The 10,472-nt window shown below is 45.4% G+C and overlaps 1 long non-coding RNA gene across 4 annotated transcripts; it reads left to right on the plus strand.

Moving 5' to 3' along the window:
- The first annotated feature begins 784 nt into the window (after nt 1-784).
- LOC111250266 (uncharacterized) lies at nt 785-9,416 on the plus strand. Of its 4 annotated transcripts, none has more exons than XR_015326495.1 (5): nt 2,565-2,694; nt 3,134-3,296; nt 7,001-7,166; nt 7,601-7,765; nt 8,935-9,416. It is a non-coding gene; the product is annotated as an uncharacterized LOC111250266 (long non-coding RNA). The 4 variants fall into 4 exon arrangements; XR_002673270.2 differs by lacking the exon at nt 8,935-9,416 and adding an exon at nt 8,148-8,478; XR_015326496.1 differs by lacking the exons at nt 2,565-2,694; nt 3,134-3,296; nt 8,935-9,416 and adding exons at nt 785-883; nt 8,148-8,478.
- The last annotated feature ends 1,056 nt before the right edge of the window (nt 9,417-10,472 follow it).

Below are 10,472 nucleotides of genomic sequence, written 5' to 3' on the forward strand. Positions count from 1 at the left end.
CTGGGTCGTCACGAACTCAGCAGAGCATTAGCTCGCTAAAAGTGGGTCGTTTTCATCGCAGCTGCGCATAACGCTGTCTTGCACTTTCGGCCGGTGACAGCAACACAAAGTGTCATCTGTGACGATGACTGCTGCGCAGACAAGGGGCATCAAATCTGGACAGAATAGATCTACGAGTCCGGCAACCTATTCCAAGCGTTAGTCCGACCATAGAGATCAGTTTAGTATGCTATCTTGTAAGCTGAAACATCTGGTGGCGTCAGGCCCAGCTGTGACGTTGTGACGAAAGGGTCAAGTCGATAAATATGCCACAGGTTTCCGTAAACTTCATGCTTTCTCATCTGAAGAGACTTATATATATGTGGACCGCATTATTGGCAACAACCCTTCATGCTGGTCAAAGGCAGACGCACATACATAAGAAGATATTCTAATGTGTTGCACACGCAGCCATACATAATCGCTAACTATTCCATAGGTCTATATACGTATTTGTGATGAACAAATAGATTTCATACCATTTTCCGCAATATGTATTACGGCATTAAACTTTGGGCCCCTTTTGATCCTACCTCGTATTCAATCCGACAAAAGCAACCTGCACCAACATAATCGACACTGCCCCATTGCTTTTGTTCGCTATTAATACCAACAACAGTTATTGTTTTAAATTTTCCCGTTGCAGGCTTTCGTTTTCCTCTTCATCTTAAGGCGAGTTTATCTGAACAGGTTTTCTCTGTGTCTTTTTCTATTCTTGCATCGTTTTTATGCTGATCAGTGACGACAACGATGGCGCTTGTAACAATGAGACAAAGCTAGCTAGTTCTCAGCGCGGCACACCCTTGTAATGGCTGTTTGTTGGACAAAGTGGCAGCGACTAATGGTGAGCGAACACAAACTTTTGACATGGCCAACTGGCATGTGACAGTTCCCCTTAAACGAAATGTTTCAAATGCCCTTCTTCTTAGTCTCCATAGTTTCCTCCTCTCTAAGATCCCCCAGCAGTGAACTCTCATGTATCACAGAAGCGTAGAGATTCGCAAATGCCCCGTATCGAAGACCAACCGCTTCTATGTCTCTCACCAGGCTTGAAGCCCAGCCAATCTTTTCCCTTCCCATAACCCCGGGGCCTAGATAGCTTCGAACGTTCACGCGTTCCTTCTGGGGGGCGGTCCTTCATGCCAACAAACCCTGTTTCTTGCCTTCTTTCCATCCTCGCCCTCAACGATTGAAGCACGTCAAGTGACCGGCAACGGTCGGCAAGTTTCAGTCTAAGGCAGCGCAGGCAACTCGGATTGAGCAACCAAGCCTGAGTTAGGCGACCGCATTTAAGTAAAAGCAAACTGACTCTTTCTGTGGGGCGAACTGCAAAAGACGAAAGTAAGGAGTCTCAGGAGCGGTTCTCGCGGCAACAACAAGAGACGGACTGAGAAAAAGGAGAGTGGCGGAAAAACAAGCGAAACAGCCTGCGAGCGGAGTGTCATGAAGCTGCTATTACGATTTTTTTTTTGCCTGATGTGCACTAGTCACCCCGAACGGTGTAACGGTAGCACAAAGCCCACAGTAACACCGGCCAAGTGCACGATGTTAAGCGGGGGCGCGCAGCCGAGATGAGTTATTAGTGTACAGCCACAAGAGTAGCGAACGCGGTAAACGAGGCGGCGTACTGAAAAAAGGACACGAGCCATCCAGCCAGTAGAAACAGCAGTAGAACAACGTCGAATTGTATGAGGTCTGGGAATAACTTGGGTACACGACTCATATAACCCACTTACGACGAGAGTAGAGAAGGAAGCAGAAAGCAAGAGAGAAAGAATAGCTTGAGATGAATCATGTTAGACAGTAGGGATAAAATAGGTGAAATGAAGGCAGTTACATATGGGATCGACGATGCATGGACAAAGAAAAATGGGCTTGGCCTGGTGGGCCCTTTGGGTGGGGTGGTGCCCAAGCGGTGCTGCGAGGATACACTTGAAGTAGAGATCGTTTTTTATTGAAACGCTAAAGGCCCACAACCCTCAAACTCATACTGCAGATCACTGTTTGCTTCTATCTAGGCAGATCAAGTCGTTTCGAGACTTAGTGTTTTTACTGTGTCGACATCGGGGGCTAGACTTAGCGCCATTTTGTCGCGGTAAGTAATTCACAACTTACCACAAACATGTTTGCGCCAAACACGACACATAAAAGTGAATCAGTGGTACGTAGGGATAGAAAGTTTAAGGACTGTAGGCGACTAGACGCCATGATATGTCTTCAAGTCAAATCGACAACATTCACCCAAAAACGCCGTCAAGTAGAGCTGGCACACGAAGGCCAAGGTTCCGAAGCAAAAGATACTTGTCTAGTCGGAATGGGTCTTGTGAAGAGAATATAAATGTACTCGAGAAGTGTGGCACATTAGCCAGAGATAACCAGCAATCAGTTTTACAACATAAAGAACAGCAGAAAAAGAAAAACGAACAGGAAAGGTCCGAAGTTGCTAGGACACAGTGTGTGTGTGTTGTTTACCGTCCTATTCTTCCGATTGCTGTTTCTGGGCGAACTAATGTTCCACGAGCTCGTGGCTGATGACAGCGGTATGCGTAAGGATCCGAAATGCGTTTGCATGTTAGGAAAGAACCACAGTGTGGCAGTAAGACTGAAGAGGAGGACCTTCAGTATCGGAATACGCCGAAAGCCCATATCGAAATGGTTAGTGCTTACTTTAGTTGTAAAATCCACATGGACCTTGAGGTAGACTGCTTTTCTTGTAGTCTTTCCGCTTACAGCTTGATTCTTTTCACGGTCCCACGAGTGTATGTTGGTCAAGTAGAAGACAAGAGTGTACCAAGGTGCTGCTTTCTCGTAAATTGCGTGCGTCCGTCCCCATTGTTCCCTATAGACAGCGATGATGACTGGCTTTCCGCCGGCAAACCAATAGAAGGAACAGTTGTTGATACAACTCGGGTAATGCCGACCTGACCAGAGACCTGCGTGCCACAGGCGTGGTCAAGTACACGAATCTGTACTCAACACCATACACGAGGCGGTTCTAGTCCACCGACAGTTGTTTTAGGGGACCGACGAATGATAGGCTGCACACAAAGCACTAATCGCTGCACATATTTACGAGAATGACTAACGTTTGCAGCCCAAGATGGAAAAGACAAGCTGACGTTCTATGGACCAGGGTGGATCAGGCCAGACCAGCAGCTTGTCGTCGCGGTATTCCAAGAGTCGTCTAACGCGTCATATACTTGTGAGGACATAGTGCAACTCGACAAAGTGCTAAGCGTATCGAATAAGAAGAAAAGGTATATACCTGCATATATATTGAGGTAAATCCTTTTTGGAGCCTGGGAAGGTACAATATTTTCCCTAAGAAAGCAGCAGAAGAACAAGAAAGCTTTCTGATTAACAAAAAATAGAATATATATGATAGGCTCAGTTAAAGCCAGTTGCTCATTGGGGAGCTGCGCCATATCTATTCAGACCTGTATCTAAGTGCACGTATTTATGATCTATTATTTATGATTCAGTTTAACTCATTTTACAAAATAAACGTTCAAGGTATTACTTTCAGAAAATGTATCAAATAGTTCCATATATGTTTCAAATAAGTGCATCTTTAATAGATACTAGTAGTATTTTTTGACTAGTTGGTTCAGCAGGCTCAGTAAAAATCGATTTCGACGTAAACACATCTAGCAATAATTATAACAAAAGTGAAATACTAGATTTTTGCAAAAGCTTAAAATTATAGGATATTATGATTAACCTACTATCCATAATTGAAAATCATTTGTTCTGAATATCATAGATTTATAAACTTCACTGCGGTAAGATGCTGTAAGGTATATGTTATTAGCTTCTGTTTTGATACCAGCGGAGCATTGGTTTTCATATTGAATTTTATCAAACAGTTAGCGTTTTTGAAACTCACGTCGGTTTGAAAGTTGGCGCCGCTTTAGAAGCTGTATCTTCTCAACAAAGTTACTTCTATCTACAAGTCGTTTATACCATAGATCGATTCGACGCGTACTAATCTATTGCAGCAGCCGTACTTGTACCGTAGCAGTGCTACCAGGCGCAAAATCATTAGTGGCGTTTGGAACTTTATCATTATGCAGGATCCCTGGAGTAAACGCTTCCAGCGTTGCCTTTGCGTCAACGAGTTGCGAACGGAAAAGAGGAAAGTCGCTTCACTCTACCGTAAGACACCGTTGCTGCTTAGATCTGAGACGATGTCGAACTTCGTCAAATATTTCGCCTGCCGCGTGCGTATGTCGTCAACAAAAGGAGGAATGCTTTTGATGGCAAAGGATTCTACTCTTCTCTTCGCGAGTAACGGGCAGGCAGGCGGGCGGTCTCGGTCGCTTGACTAAAGAGTCTTCTTTCTCAACCTCACATCGGTTGCTCTCTTTTTTCCAACTCGTTTCTAACTCGTTCGTTGTGTTCAAGGGCAGGAACACGAACCCGACGTCCCCCTAATGACAAGGCTCGAAGAGGCTGAGCTTCGGCTGCGATGGCCGAGACCGCAGCTGACGAAAAGTGGCAGGGGATATGCGGAGCTCGATAGATGGACGTCCGCCCGACTAAACGGCCTGCGTGGCCGCCGTCCCCACCATCGCTTGCTGGAGATGGAGGATCCATAGTCCTTTGCGTTTGCTGATTTGTCCTTTTGGTTCGTTCATCGACAATCCCCTTTCCCCGTTACCCTCTAGTAATCGCAAGCCTCAGAGTCCGTAGCATAGCTCAGTGTACTCTTCGTACTGCATTCTCTATCGCCCTCCCTCTCTTTTTGCCTGGATATGAAACCAAAAGGGCCACAGGAGCAGCGGCTAGTCAGATGGCCAACTATGCAACTTTTCGCCATGTGACTGGCGGTTTGTTCCTGCTGCTGCTGCCGGTGGTGGTGGTGGTTGTGTCCTAAACGATCCTTCAATCTGCTCCTGCAGCTGAAGTTCTAGCGATGGCGATGGCTTTGACCGGTCTCCATTCACTAGCCATTTCGTTGTGTCTCTCTTCTTGTCCTTTTCCTTCCCCCATTTGCTGAGAGTTCTTCCATACTTCTCATCGTATGTGTCAGCGTCGCTGAGGCCTTGTCCAGAAGGATTGCAGGCATGCCCCACATTCCCCCGTATTCCTATTCCATGGCAATTGCCTTGTCTATTCACATTCGAAGGCAGCAGCTGAGTCTCAAGGTATGATAAGCAGAAAAGTGAGAAATAGATCAGAGCCACCGGGACACATAGAGGAGAAGGCAAACAAGTGCAAGGCATGGCTTGCCAGCAGTCTCCGTGTCCATCCCGTTTCCCGCTAGGAACGTTAGGCAGTAGGCCTAGTTTGGTAGCTCGTGGTACTGTCATCGATGAGTGCTGCGACCGGCCACCGTGTGCCTATATAGCTGTGTGGACGGCTGTAGAATAAGTGTTCACCACGTGCGTGTGCCTATGTATGTTCTAACTATGAAGTTACTGGGTGGTTCCAGACGACTCAGAGGAGACGTGGCGAAAAATGGCTGTGATACAAAGGTTGGGCAAAGCGGAATATCAGGAGCGGTCAGTCAGCACTCGGTACCCCCTTTAAGCAGCCTTAAAACGAGAAACGATCTTTACACCCATCGTATCCACCTAGGTTGCCTTCCTACAGTGCCACGCACTTGTTCCATGGTCACCAATAGCCTGCGGTTTTCAGGTCCGATCCTTGGTAACATTCGAGTATACGCTGGGCTATTCCGCTACATACCCCGGCTTCTGCCGCCACACGGTTCTATTGATGTGGTAGCCGAAAGCCGCCGCTGGCGCCGTAACGCTATTCATGACAGCTTTAAGTAGTTGCTTTGCCTCGCTCATCGCCGTTGCTTCTGTATGGAGCAACTGTGGTGCATCTGAGTGAACCAGCCAGCTAGCCAGAGGCTAAAGTCAGCTGCTGGAAGGGCGGACGAACCAGCTCGACTCGGTACAATGCTGACGAACGTTCCTTTACGCATGCCGTGTCTCACATGAAGAAAGGACGAAGAGAGACCCGTGGACGACAAACCCTGCTGCTGACCGGCGTCACCAGTAGCGACACCGGGATGGCATCGTCGTAGAAAAAGAAGACATTGACTTGCTGAACTGTCGGGCCGTCACTGCTGCATTACCCAATGACAATACTACTCGCACTATGCTCTACGCAGAATACCTTCTGGGTTTCCTTCTTTCTTTTAGTTGTAGTTGGCAGCAATGTCCGTTTTCTTCCCTGAACCCCCAGCCTAGTCGAGAGACGCCTCATCGTTGCTCGAGTGAACAGACGTCGGCGCGCCTTCTTTTTCGTCTGCTCTTTTTCTTGTGCTTTAGCCTGTTTGCTACATAGGGGCGGGGCCGCTGCTACTGCATTCAAGTGCGTGCACTGCACGAATGGAATGCAGTTGTACTCGACTTTTCCGTCTATCTTTTGGGTCTGCAAAGGCATTGAACCCACGGATACAGACTATGCGAGTTGCCCCGGTCATAGTACACATCTTTTGGTGAATTCACTCCTCTTCTCAGTTTCTTAGCGCGCGGTTTCGTATTCCTTCGAAGTCCTCGTCTTTTTCGAGGACTCTTTGCACCAGTCACCTCATATAGACAGATCACTTGAGGGCGGCGCATCGTTTGGCAAAAATCTTCTTCTCGTGCTGCAGATACGCCTTCTGGCGTTGTGGCCACCATTTGCCGCATATCCTATTATATATTGAGAACCACCAAATACCGCTGCACCCGCTGCTACTTCCACGGCTCTGTCACTGAGAGAAGACCCGGCAATCTTTTGCATCGAGTACGAGTTAGTTATTCGTCTGTTGAAAGATAGAGAGAGAACTCTAACCGACGGAGATAGCGCAAATACTGGTTTCATAGCGCAAAGGGCACTTGACCAACCTCTCTTGCATTTCCACTTTCGCACTTTTAGCCCCAACTACAGTACCAGTCGTCTTTACTGAAGGCGCATACAAAGAAGGCACGCGTTTTTAAATGCAAATCCGTATTGATTTCAGTCCTCTTCCAGTGGGTTCTTGCGCCTTTACTGGGTACCCCAGCACATCGCTTCTCGCTCGCCTGTAACGATCCTCGTCAATGTTACTCACCACAAACCGAACGGTGTTCACAGTCAACGACCCGCTATTGGCCAGTTGCCTATGCAACTTTTTTCATCTGCAACGAGTATGCGAGTTATCATTAAAGTGCGCAAGGATATCATAGCGATTCAAAATCGGTGCTCAAAAATCTAATATCATACCCAATGATGTCCTAGTCAAGCAATCGTTGTAATTATTTCACTTCAACCTTTTCCCTTCCTCGTGTTACTCCAATTTGTATGCATGTGTGAACTTTTCAGATGCATACGTGTACATATCGCGCACAATTGAACATTGAACCCCGAGATACCGATAAGCATTGCGTTATTCATAGACTTCTGTGAAAGTCATTGTCTGAGTTTAGAATGAGTGTGTGCGTACATTTGTGTTTGTGAGTTTCTGTGCGAGTGTGATTTTCTTGGTAGAATAGTTCGTTAACTACCAACGCATTTCCTGCGTTTGAATCCATCGCTCTTTACCTAACCCTAATTACGACTTTGCGTTTTTTTTCACTGGGAGACTCTTCGTCGTCGTGCATTTTAGAGTAACGGAAGAGCTGCGACGGCGACGCCAACGAATCGGGACCACTGTCCGGAGGGAGCCCTGCGCCTACGTTTTTACTAAATAGCGTTTGTTTAACTTCCATTTGCCAGGAACCGTCACTGCCGCTATTGCGACTATGAGGTAAAGCCAGTCGGCCAAACGGCCAACCAAGCAAAAGACCACGGCCTCACTTTTAGTAGGGCGTTTCAGGACTGCAGTCATCTAGTTGGCAGGACATTCATATATATATTCAATGAGAATGTGTGTGTTTGTCTGTGGGTACGATTGTTTGGGCAAGCAAAATATCGACGAAGGCATAGGCCGTATTTGTGTAAAAATTTGTTTGTCCTTCCGAGCAACGAGTAAATGAATTCTGAGTGCCGAGTCTCAATTGCAGTTCGTGTATTTCTATTCGCCTCACTTGGTCCTCCATGCTACGGCGTGGTCTGATGTGACATATAGTGTCGAGAAAGCATCTCTGACGCATCTTCTGTTTGCTCTGCCACACTCTTACGTCTCGCAGGTAACGTTTACAAAGTAAATCGCTGTTCCTACCATTGTAGTCGGTATTGCGCAACGTCGACAAAGCTAAGAACACTGTTTCGTCACGAAACGACGCTATCGTGTCTCTGCGAGAGTGTAGATGTCTTTGTTGTGCGTCCGTACCCCTCAGGATGATGCCCTTCCGTGCCCCAGGATGATGTCTTACACCGTTATTACTTTGATCCGTACTAAGTCCAGGCTGTCCCCGAACAAGCTGCTTCTCTTATTTTCGATACATGTATACCTGATTTAGTACGGCAAATCTTTAGGAGCCGTCTGTATTTTAGTTGACTTTAGTTTAAATTATTAGACCTTGGTAATTTAAGTTAGACATTAGGTAGGTAGATAGATATGGTACATACAAAAAAGCCTGTTCTAGTTTCTAGATTGCCGTCCCATTATGGACAAAAAAGAAAGGTCGCACGAGACAATCTTGCTTTTCAACAGGCAGCGGTCGAAAGGGCTTAAAATAAAAGTATTCACGTATCAGCGTTTTGAAATCCTATAAAGTGCTGAAAACTATAAAATGATAAAAAAAACTTAACGACTACTGTATACTAAGACTTATCTAATACATTATCATTACAGCTGTTCAAAGGCAAGATTTACTGTATAAGGCGCTGCGGGACATACATATACGTACTTTTTCTATGATCAGTCTCATATTTATAATTGTATATGTAGAGATGAGTCAAACTTGCAGACCGAGCCTCAAGCGGCTGACGAGTCAATCTGCCATATCTATCGGTTTGTGCTTGTTTTGGCAGCCTGTTTCCTCTTGCGTTCGTGTGGCGCGGATGTCTACGAGGGGCAATCTTGCTTTTGTGTTCTGCCAGTGTCTCCACAATCCTATTACAAGGTTCGCCATCATGGACCCACACAGCTCGTCTAAGAAAAACAGCAACAGATGAGACAAGAAATTGAATAACAAGGAGTTATCCGTAGACGTATAGATGAGTATTTAACGTTAACTTCTATGACATCTCTAGGCTAGTTATTTCTTAGTCTGAAGGAAGAGAAAGATTTGAGCTGAGTTTTCATGCAGACCCTGCCGAATGGGGCGATTGTAGTTAGTGTCCATCTGCCTGTCAGCCGTTGAGATATATTTAATGCGGTGAGCTAGAAAGCAGTATCTTGGACCATTTGCTTTTAGCCAAGAAGCCCATCAAAAGGTGCGATAATGGTGTACAAAAAGGCTGACATTCCAAACAGATGCATTTGGACCATTGATTTAATCCATACTTCTCCGCAGCCAAAGTCCTTCGCAGGCTTTTAAAGTACGAATCGACCTTGAAAATTTTGGAAAATACCAGCCTGTCTTTTAGGTGCAGCCAATATAGAAATATTTACTTTAGGTGCACTTTTATCTAAACATATAGTAAACCAATCGCCAGTGGGCGGGTGTTGCTACCATTCACAATAGAACTAAACACAAAACGAAAAAAAAAAAACTTTTTAAATTCACATGTCGTTTCACAAAGGTTTTCTAAGATATGATAGATTGCCTTTAGGGTTTATGCAGTCTGTCATACGTCAACGACCTCGATTTCTTAGAACAGTGGCTTGAATTCTGAACATAATCAGCCTACCTCGTTGCTAAAGGAATCCTACGCAGTGACAAGCTAGTTTACAGGTCTTGGTGATCCTTGGGAAATTTAATAGGGCAGGTCCCCCTTATACCAAATATACGATATCACACTAATGCGTTCCAACAATAGCTAGACCAATTTATAAATGAAACCCTAATAGCGAAACTGCAGTTCAATGCTTAGCATCGCGTTCTTCGACATCGTACTGCATACAACGTACTACTGGGTTTATCTGCTTACCCCTGTACGATTTTGGGTAATTCGATATAATCAAAGGGCAGTTTCAACCAACATAATAACCCATATAGTTCTATTTAGATAAATGCTTCCTTATTTTCTGTGCATTTAGTTAATTCATGCGATGCAGTGACATGGGGCTCAGCAAGAAAAAAGCCAGCATTTACGCATCCTCTAACGCCTTGCAGTTCGTTTGCTTGGGCTTATAATCTGTTTAAATCGAACAAATACGCAATGATCCATCTTCTGGTCTGCTGGGAGTTTAGAATATCTCGCCGCCTATTATTTCAAACTACTCAAGTTAGTCTTAAGGTGTCGATGTCTACGCGAATGGTAGCAAACCATGAGGTGCGGTGCCTTTTCGATCGATTGATTTGTGTGGCAGGATTCCAGAATATATTCCTATGTCCTGAAATCTAGCTATCTATTGCGTTTTTTTCTATTTCATGATAGGTGATTTAGGATAGAACATAAGCAAA

This window comes from Varroa destructor, unplaced genomic scaffold, assembly GCF_002443255.2.
Source record: "Varroa destructor unplaced genomic scaffold, Vdes_3.0 BEIS01000004.1, whole genome shotgun sequence".
NCBI classification, from domain to species: Eukaryota; Metazoa; Arthropoda; class Arachnida; order Mesostigmata; family Varroidae; genus Varroa; species Varroa destructor.